The 9643-nt window shown below is 37.5% G+C and overlaps 2 non-coding genes across 2 annotated transcripts; both read left to right on the top strand.

The window, feature by feature from the left end:
• The first annotated feature begins 2156 nt into the window (after positions 1 to 2156).
• Positions 2157 to 2230, top strand: TRNAT-UGU (transfer RNA threonine (anticodon UGU)). The gene has a single exon. It is a non-coding gene; the product is annotated as a tRNA-Thr (tRNA).
• Positions 2231 to 5560: 3330 nt separating this feature from the next.
• On the top strand, positions 5561 to 5634 carry TRNAT-UGU (transfer RNA threonine (anticodon UGU)). Its single transcript has one exon. It is a non-coding gene; the product is annotated as a tRNA-Thr (tRNA).
• The last annotated feature ends 4009 nt before the right edge of the window (positions 5635 to 9643 follow it).

Raw genomic sequence — 9643 nt, 5'->3', positions numbered from 1 at the left:
GAGATGAAGATTACTTCAACAAGTATGGGATTCAAAAACCATGAATGCAGAACACAATGGATTAGTAGCCATACGCCATAACCACTCGGCAGCTCGTCTACAGGAAGAGTCTGTAGCCAGATGATGTGATCTAATGAGGATTTTGACAAGTCTGTGCAATTTCACTAAAAACTGTGTATGAGCTTCTGGGAAAGTGACTCTTATCATATCTATGACAGTGGATTATGTCAAGAGTTGGACAAGCTCAAACTTTATAAGAGATTAACCAAAGTTTAGGGTTTTAATATCAGTAATTCAATAAAGATTGTATTTTTTGTCACTATTGAAGCCCTGAAAATTAGTCCAGTAAAGAAAGAATTTGCATTAGTCGTCTATCTCTAGACATTTAAGGACACTGAAAGACATGAGGTGAGGGCGACTCTACCAGTAGTGCTTTTCTAATCTTACTCAAAGTGGTGCTGTGGCTTAGTTGGTTAAAGCGCCTGTCTTGTAAACAGGAGATCCTGAGTTCGAATCTCAGCAGTGCCTTCTTTTCATAGCCTCAGTACTGAAGTTTCTATGTTTAACAAAGTACTTTCCTTGTAAAAATACTATAAAGTCAAACTTGTCTTTCTCATATCCCTTCCTTAGATAGTGCAATGGAGAGATTCTAAATCTGTGTTGTCTAAGTACTCAAAATGAAGAAGATGTCAGCCAATGTAGGATGGCATCAAGCATTCCAAATGAAAAAATTGGGTTTACTTTTGCCAGACTGAAATGTTAGAAAAGTTTGATAGCAGCCTTCTTGAACAGGAAATGCTGGAAATATTCACTGCTTGGGCTGAAAAAGATAATTTAGAGTTTCAACATTGGAGATGAAGATTACTTCAACAAGTATGGGATTCAAAAACCATGCATGCAGAGCACAATGGATTAGTAGTCATACGCCATAACCACTCGGCAGCTCGTCCACAGGAAGAGTCTGTAGCCAGATGATGTGATCTAATGAGGATTTTGACAAGTCTGTGCAATTTCACTAAAGATTGTGTATGAGCTTCTGGCAAAGTGGCTCTTATCATATCTACAACAGTGGATTATGTCAAGAGTTGGACAAGCTCAAACTTTATCAGAGATTAACCAAAGTTTAGGGTTTTAATATCAATAATTCAATAAAGATTGTATTTTTTGTCACTATTGAAGCCCTGAAAATTAGTCCAGTAAAGAAAGAATTTGCATTAGTCGTCTATCTCTAGACATTTAAGGACACTGAAAGACATGAGGTGAGGGCGACTCTACCAGTAGTGCTTTTCTAATCTTACTCAAAGTGGTGCTGTGGCTTAGTTGGTTAAAGCGCCTGTCTTGTAAACAGGAGATCCTGAGTTCGAATCTCAGCAGTGCCTTCTTTTCATAGCCTCAGTACTGAAGTTTCTATGTTTAACAAAGTACTTTCCTTGTAAAAATACTATAAAGTCAAACTTGTCTTTCTCATATCCCTTCCTTAGATAGTGCAATGGAGAGATTCTAAATCTGTGTTGTCTAAGTACTCAAAAGGAAGAAGATGTCAGCCAATGTAGGATGGCATCAAGCATGCCAAATGAAAACAGTGGGTTTACTTTTGCCAGACTGAAATGTTAGAAAAGTTTGATAGCAGCCTTCTTGCACAGGAAATGTTAGAAATATTCACTGCTTGGGCTGAAAAAGATAATTTAGAGTTTCAACATTGGAGATGAAGATTACTTCAACAAGTATGGGATTCAAAAACCATGAATGCAGAACACAATGGATTAGTAGCCATACGCCATAACCACTCGGCAGCTCGTCTACAGGAAGAGTCTGTAGCCAGATGATGTGATCTAATGAGGATTTTGACAAGTCTGTGCAATTTCACTAAAAACTGTGTATGAGCTTCTGGCAAAGTGACTCTTATCATATCTATGACAGTGGATTATGTCAAGAGTTGGACAAGCTCAAACTTTATAAGAGATTAACCAAAGTTTAGGGTTTTAATATCAGTAATTCAATAAAGATTGTATTTTTTGTCACTATTGAAGCCCTGAAAATTAGTCCAGTAAAGAAAGAATTTGCATTAGTCGTCTATCTCTAGACATTTAAGGACACTGAAAGACATGAGGTGAGGGCGACTCTACCAGTAGTGCTTTTCTAATCTTACTCAAAGTGGTGCTGTGGCTTAGTTGGTTAAAGCGCCTGTCTTGTAAACAGGAGATCCTGAGTTCGAATCTCAGCAGCGCCTTCTTTTCATAGCCTCAGTACTGAAGTTTCTATGTTTAACAAAGAACTTTCCTTGTAAAAATACTATAAAGTCAAACTTGTCTTTCTCATATCCCTTCCTTAGATAGTGCAATGGAGAGATTCTAAATCTGTGTTGTCTAAGTACTCAAAATGAAGAAGATGTCAGCCAATGTAGGATGGCATCAAGCATGCCAAATGAAAAAATTGGGTTTACTTTTGCCAGACTGAAATGTTAGAAAAGTTTGATAGCAGCCTTCTTCCACAGGAAATGTTAGAAATATTCACTGCTTGGGCTGAAAAAGATAATTTAGAGTTTCAACATTGGAGATGAAGATTACTTCAACAAGTATGGGATTCAAAAACCATGCATGCAGAGCACAATGGATTAGTAGTCATACGCCATAACCACTTGGCAGCTCGTCTACAGGAAGAGTCTGTAGCCAGATGATGTGATCTAATGAGGATTTTGACAAGTCTGTGCAATTTCACTAAAGATTGTGTATGAGCTTCTGGCAAAGTGGCTCTTATCATATCTACAACAGTGGATTATGTCAAGAGTTGGACAAGCTCAAACTTTATAAGAGATTAACCAAAGTTTAGGGTTTTAATATCAGTAATTCAATAAAGATTGTATTTTTTGTCACTATTGAAGCCCTGAAAATTAGTCCAGTAAAGAAAGAATTTGCATTAGTCGTCTATCTCTAGACATTTAAGGACACTGAAAGACATGAGGTGAGGGCGACTCTACCAGTAGTGCTTTTCTAATCTTACTCAAAGTGGTGCTGTGGCTTAGTTGGTTAAAGCGCCTGTCTTGTAAACAGGAGATCCTGAGTTCGAATCTCAGCAGTGCCTTCTTTTCATAGCCTCAGTACTGAAGTTTCTATGTTTAACAAAGTACTTTCCTTGTAAAAATACTATAAAGTCAAACTTGTCTTTCTCATATCCCTTCCTTAGATAGTGCAATGGAGAGATTCTAAATCTGTGTTGTCTAAGTACTCAAAAGGAAGAAGATGTCAGCCAATGTAGGATGGCATCAAGCATGCCAAATGAAAACAGTGGGTTTACTTTTGCCAGACTGAAATGTTAGAAAAGTTTGATAGCAGCCTTCTTGCACAGGAAATGTTAGAAATATTCACTGCTTGGGCTGAAAAAGATAATTTAGAGTTTCAACATTGGAGATGAAGATTACTTCAACAAGTATGGGATTCAAAAACCATGAATGCAGAACACAATGGATTAGTAGCCATACGCCATAACCACTCGGCAGCTCGTCTACAGGAAGAGTCTGTAGCCAGATGATGTGATCTAATGAGGATTTTGACAAGTCTGTGCAATTTCACTAAAAACTGTGTATGAGCTTCTGGGAAAGTGACTCTTATCATATCTATGACAGTGGATTATGTCAAGAGTTGGACAAGCTCAAACTTTATAAGAGATTAACCAAAGTTTAGGGTTTTAATATCAGTAATTCAATAAAGATTGTATTTTTTGTCACTATTGAAGCCCTGAAAATTAGTCCAGTAAAGAAAGAATTTGCATTAGTCGTCTATCTCTAGACATTTAAGGACACTGAAAGACATGAGGTGAGGGAGACTCTACCAGTAGTGCTTTTCTAATCTTACTCAAAGTGGTGCTGTGGCTTAGTTGGTTAAAGCGCCTGTCTTGTAAACAGGAGATCCTGAGTTCGAATCTCAGCAGTGCCTTCTTTTCATAGCCTCAGTACTGAAGTTTCTATGTTTAACAAAGTACTTTCCTTGTAAAAATACTATAAAGTCAAACTTGTCTTTCTCATATCCCTTCCTTAGATAGTGCAATGGAGAGATTCTAAATCTGTGTTGTCTAAGTACTCAAAATGAAGAAGATGTCAGCCAATGTAGGATGGCATCAAGCATTCCAAATGAAAAAATTGGGTTTACTTTTGCCAGACTGAAATGTTAGAAAAGTTTGATAGCAGCCTTCTTGAACAGGAAATGCTGGAAATATTCACTGCTTGGGCTGAAAAAGATAATTTAGAGTTTCAACATTGGAGATGAAGATTACTTCAACAAGTATGGGATTCAAAAACCATGCATGCAGAGCACAATGGATTAGTAGTCATACGCCATAACCACTCGGCAGCTCGTCCACAGGAAGAGTCTGTAGCCAGATGATGTGATCTAATGAGGATTTTGACAAGTCTGTGCAATTTCACTAAAGATTGTGTATGAGCTTCTGGCAAAGTGGCTCTTATCATATCTACAACAGTGGATTATGTCAAGAGTTGGACAAGCTCAAACTTTATCAGAGATTAACCAAAGTTTAGGGTTTTAATATCAATAATTCAATAAAGATTGTATTTTTTGTCACTATTGAAGCCCTGAAAATTAGTCCAGTAAAGAAAGAATTTGCATTAGTCGTCTATCTCTAGACATTTAAGGACACTGAAAGACATGAGGTGAGGGCGACTCTACCAGTAGTGCTTTTCTAATCTTACTCAAAGTGGTGCTGTGGCTTAGTTGGTTAAAGCGCCTGTCTTGTAAACAGGAGATCCTGAGTTCGAATCTCAGCAGTGCCTTCTTTTCATAGCCTCAGTACTGAAGTTTCTATGTTTAACAAAGTACTTTCCTTGTAAAAATACTATAAAGTCAAACTTGTCTTTCTCATATCCCTTCCTTAGATAGTGCAATGGAGAGATTCTAAATCTGTGTTGTCTAAGTACTCAAAAGGAAGAAGATGTCAGCCAATGTAGGATGGCATCAATCATGCCAAATGAAAACAGTGGGTTTACTTTTGCCAGACTGAAATGTTAGAAAAGTTTGATAGCAGCCTTCTTGCACAGGAAATGTTAGAAATATTCACTGCTTGGGCTGAAAAAGATAATTTAGAGTTTCAACATTGGAGATGAAGATTACTTCAACAAGTATGGGATTCAAAAACCATGAATGCAGAACACAATGGATTAGTAGCCATACGCCATAACCACTCGGCAGCTCGTCTACAGGAAGAGTCTGTAGCCAGATGATGTGATCTAATGAGGATTTTGACAAGTCTGTGCAATTTCACTAAAAACTGTGTATGAGCTTCTGGCAAAGTGACTCTTATCATATCTATGACAGTGGATTATGTCAAGAGTTGGACAAGCTCAAACTTTATAAGAGATTAACCAAAGTTTAGGGTTTTAATATCAGTAATTCAATAAAGATTGTATTTTTTGTCACTATTGAAGCCCTGAAAATTAGTCCAGTAAAGAAAGAATTTGCATTAGTCGTCTATCTCTAGACATTTAAGGACACTGAAAGACATGAGGTGAGGGCGACTCTACCAGTAGTGCTTTTCTAATCTTACTCAAAGTGGTGCTGTGGCTTAGTTGGTTAAAGCGCCTGTCTTGTAAACAGGAGATCCTGAGTTCGAATCTCAGCAGCGCCTTCTTTTCATAGCCTCAGTACTGAAGTTTCTATGTTTAACAAAGTACTTTCCTTGTAAAAATACTATAAAGTCAAACTTGTCTTTCTCATATCCCTTCCTTAGATAGTGCAATGGAGAGATTCTAAATCTGTGTTGTCTAAGTACTCAAAATGAAGAAGATGTCAGCCAATGTAGGATGGCATCAAGCATGCCAAATGAAAAAATTGGGTTTACTTTTGCCAGACTGAAATGTTAGAAAAGTTTGATAGCAGCCTTCTTCCACAGGAAATGTTAGAAATATTCACTGCTTGGGCTGAAAAAGATAATTTAGAGTTTCAACATTGGAGATGAAGATTACTTCAACAAGTATGGGATTCAAAAACCATGCATGCAGAGCACAATGGATTAGTAGTCATACGCCATAACCACTTGGCAGCTCGTCTACAGGAAGAGTCTGTAGCCAGATGATGTGATCTAATGAGGATTTTGACAAGTCTGTGCAATTTCACTAAAGATTGTGTATGAGCTTCTGGCAAAGTGGCTCTTATCATATCTACAACAGTGGATTATGTCAAGAGTTGGACAAGCTCAAACTTTATAAGAGATTAACCAAAGTTTAGGGTTTTAATATCAGTAATTCAATAAAGATTGTATTTTTTGTCACTATTGAAGCCCTGAAAATTAGTCCAGTAAAGAAAGAATTTGCATTAGTCGTCTATCTCTAGACATTTAAGGACACTGAAAGACATGAGGTGAGGGCGACTCTACCAGTAGTGCTTTTCTAATCTTACTCAAAGTGGTGCTGTGGCTTAGTTGGTTAAAGCGCCTGTCTTGTAAACAGGAGATCCTGAGTTCGAATCTCAGCAGTGCCTTCTTTTCATAGCCTCAGTACTGAAGTTTCTATGTTTAACAAAGTACTTTCCTTGTAAAAATACTATAAAGTCAAACTTGTCTTTCTCATATCCCTTCCTTAGATAGTGCAATGGAGAGATTCTAAATCTGTGTTGTCTAAGTACTCAAAAGGAAGAAGATGTCAGCCAATGTAGGATGGCATCAAGCATGCCAAATGAAAACAGTGGGTTTACTTTTGCCAGACTGAAATGTTAGAAAAGTTTGATAGCAGCCTTCTTGCACAGGAAATGTTAGAAATATTCACTGCTTGGGCTGAAAAAGATAATTTAGAGTTTCAACATTGGAGATGAAGATTACTTCAACAAGTATGGGATTCAAAAACCATGAATGCAGAACACAATGGATTAGTAGCCATACGCCATAACCACTCGGCAGCTCGTCTACAGGAAGAGTCTGTAGCCAGATGATGTGATCTAATGAGGATTTTGACAAGTCTGTGCAATTTCACTAAAAACTGTGTATGAGCTTCTGGCAAAGTGGCTCTTATCATATCTACAACAGTGGATTATGTCAAGAGTTGGACAAGCTCAAACTTTATAAGAGATTAACCAAAGTTTAGGGTTTTAATATCAGTAATTCAATAAAGATTGTATTTTTTGTCACTATTGAAGCCCTGAAAATTAGTCCAGTAAAGAAAGAATTTGCATTAGTCGTCTATCTCTAGACATTTAAGGACACTGAAAGACATGAGGTGAGGGCGACTCTACCAGTAGTGCTTTTCTAATCTTACACAAAGTGGTGCTGTGGCTTAGTTGGTTAAAGCGCCTGTCTTGTAAACAGGAGATCCTGAGTTCGAATCTCAGCAGTGCCTTCTTTTAATAGCCTCAGTACTGAAGTTTCTATGTTTAACAATGTACTTTCCTTGTAAAAATACTATAAAGTCAAACTTGTCTTTCTCATATCCCTTCCTTAGATAGTGCAATGGAGAGATTCTAAATCTGTGTTGTCTAAGTACTCAAAATGAAGAAGATGTCAGCCAATGTAGGATGGCATCAAGCATGCCAAATGAAAAAATTGGGTTTACTTTTGCCAGACTGAAATGTTAGAAAAGTTTGATAGCAGCCTTCTTCCACAGGAAATGTTAGAAATATTCACTGCTTGGGCTGAAAAAGATAATTTAGAGTTTCAACATTGGAGATGAACATTACTTCAACAAGTATGGGATTCAAAAACCATGCATGCAGAGCACAATGGATTAGTAGTCATACGCCATAACCACTTGGCAGCTCGTCTACAGGAAGAGTCTGTAGCCAGATGATGTGATCTAATGAGGATTTTGACAAGTCTGTGCAATTTCACTAAAGATTGTGTATGAGCTTCTGGCAAAGTGGCTCTTATCATATCTACAACAGTGGATTATGTCAAGAGTTGGACAAGCTCAAACTTTATAAGAGATTAACCAAAGTTTAGGGTTTTAATATCAGTAATTCAATAAAGATTGTATTTTTTGTCACTATTGAAGCCCTGAAAATTAGTCCAGTAAAGAAAGAATTTGCATTAGTCGTCTATCTCTAGACATTTAAGGACACTGAAAGACATGAGGTGAGGGCGACTCTACCAGTAGTGCTTTTCTAATTTTACTCAAAGTGGTGCTGTGGCTTAGTTGGTTAAAGCGCCTGTCTTGTAAACAGGAGATCCTGAGTTCGAATCTCAGCAGTGCCTTCTTTTCATAGCCTCAGTACTGAAGTTTCTATGTTTAACAAAGTACTTTCCTTGTAAAAATACTATAAAGTCAAACTTGTCTTTCTCATATCCCTTCCTTAGATAGTGCAATGGAGAGATTCTAAATCTGTGTTGTCTAAGTACTCAAAAGGAAGAAGATGTCAGCCAATGTAGGATGGCATCAAGCATGCCAAATGAAAACAGTGGGTTTACTTTTGCCAGACTGAAATGTTAGAAAAGTTTGATAGCAGCCTTCTTGCACAGGAAATGTTAGAAATATTCACTGCTTGGGCTGAAAAAGATAATTTAGAGTTTCAACATTGGAGATGAAGATTACTTCAACAAGTATGGGATTCAAAAACCATGAATGCAGAACACAATGGATTAGTAGCCATACGCCATAACCACTCGGCAGCTCGTCTACAGGAAGAGTCTGTAGCCAGATGATGTGATCTAATGAGGATTTTGACAAGTCTGTGCAATTTCACTAAAAACTGTGTATGAGCTTCTGGCAAAGTGACTCTTATCATATCTATGACAGTGGATTATGTCAAGAGTTGGACAAGCTCAAACTTTATAAGAGATTAACCAAAGTTTAGGGTTTTAATATCAGTAATTCAATAAAGATTGTATTTTTTGTCACTATTGAAGCCCTGAAAATTAGTCCAGTAAAGAAAGAATTTGCATTAGTCGTCTATCTCTAGACATTTAAGGACACTGAAAGACATGAGGTGAGGGCGACTCTACCAGTAGTGCTTTTCTAATCTTACACAAAGTGGTGCTGTGGCTTAGTTGGTTAAAGCGCCTGTCTTGTAAACAGGAGATCCTGAGTTCGAATCTCAGCAGTGCCTTCTTTTCATAGCCTCAGTACTGAAGTTTCTATGTTTAACAAAGTACTTTCCTTGTAAAAATACTATAAAGTCAAACTTGTCTTTCTCATATCCCTTCCTTAGATAGTGCAATGGAGAGATTCTAAATCTGTGTTGTCTAAGTACTCAAAAGGAAGAAGATGTCAGCCAATGTAGGATGGCATCAAGCATGCCAAATGAAAAAATTGGGTTTACTTTTGCCAGACTGAAATGTTAGAAAAGTTTGATAGCAGCCTTCTTCCACAGGAAATGTTAGAAATATTCACTGCTTGGGCTGAAAAAGATAATTTAGAGTTTCAACATTGGAGATGAAGATTACTTCAACAAGTATGGGATTCAAAAACCATGCATGCAGAGCACAATGGATTAGTAGTCATACGCCATAACCACTCGGCAGCTCGTCCACAGGAAGAGTCTGTAGCCAGATGATGTGATCTAATGAGGATTTTGACAAGTCTGTGCAATTTCACTAAAGATTGTGTATGAGCTTCTGGCAAAGTGGCTCTTATCATATCTACAACAGTGGATTATGTCAAGAGTTGGACAAGCTCAAACTTTATCAGAGATTAACCAAAGTTTAGGGTTTT

Source organism: Anomaloglossus baeobatrachus, chromosome 7 (genome assembly GCF_048569485.1).
Source record: "Anomaloglossus baeobatrachus isolate aAnoBae1 chromosome 7, aAnoBae1.hap1, whole genome shotgun sequence".
Lineage (NCBI taxonomy): Eukaryota > Metazoa > Chordata > Amphibia > Anura > Aromobatidae > Anomaloglossus > Anomaloglossus baeobatrachus.
The sequence above is the reverse complement of the archived record's forward strand: the minus strand, read 5'-3'. Positions and strand labels throughout refer to the sequence as shown.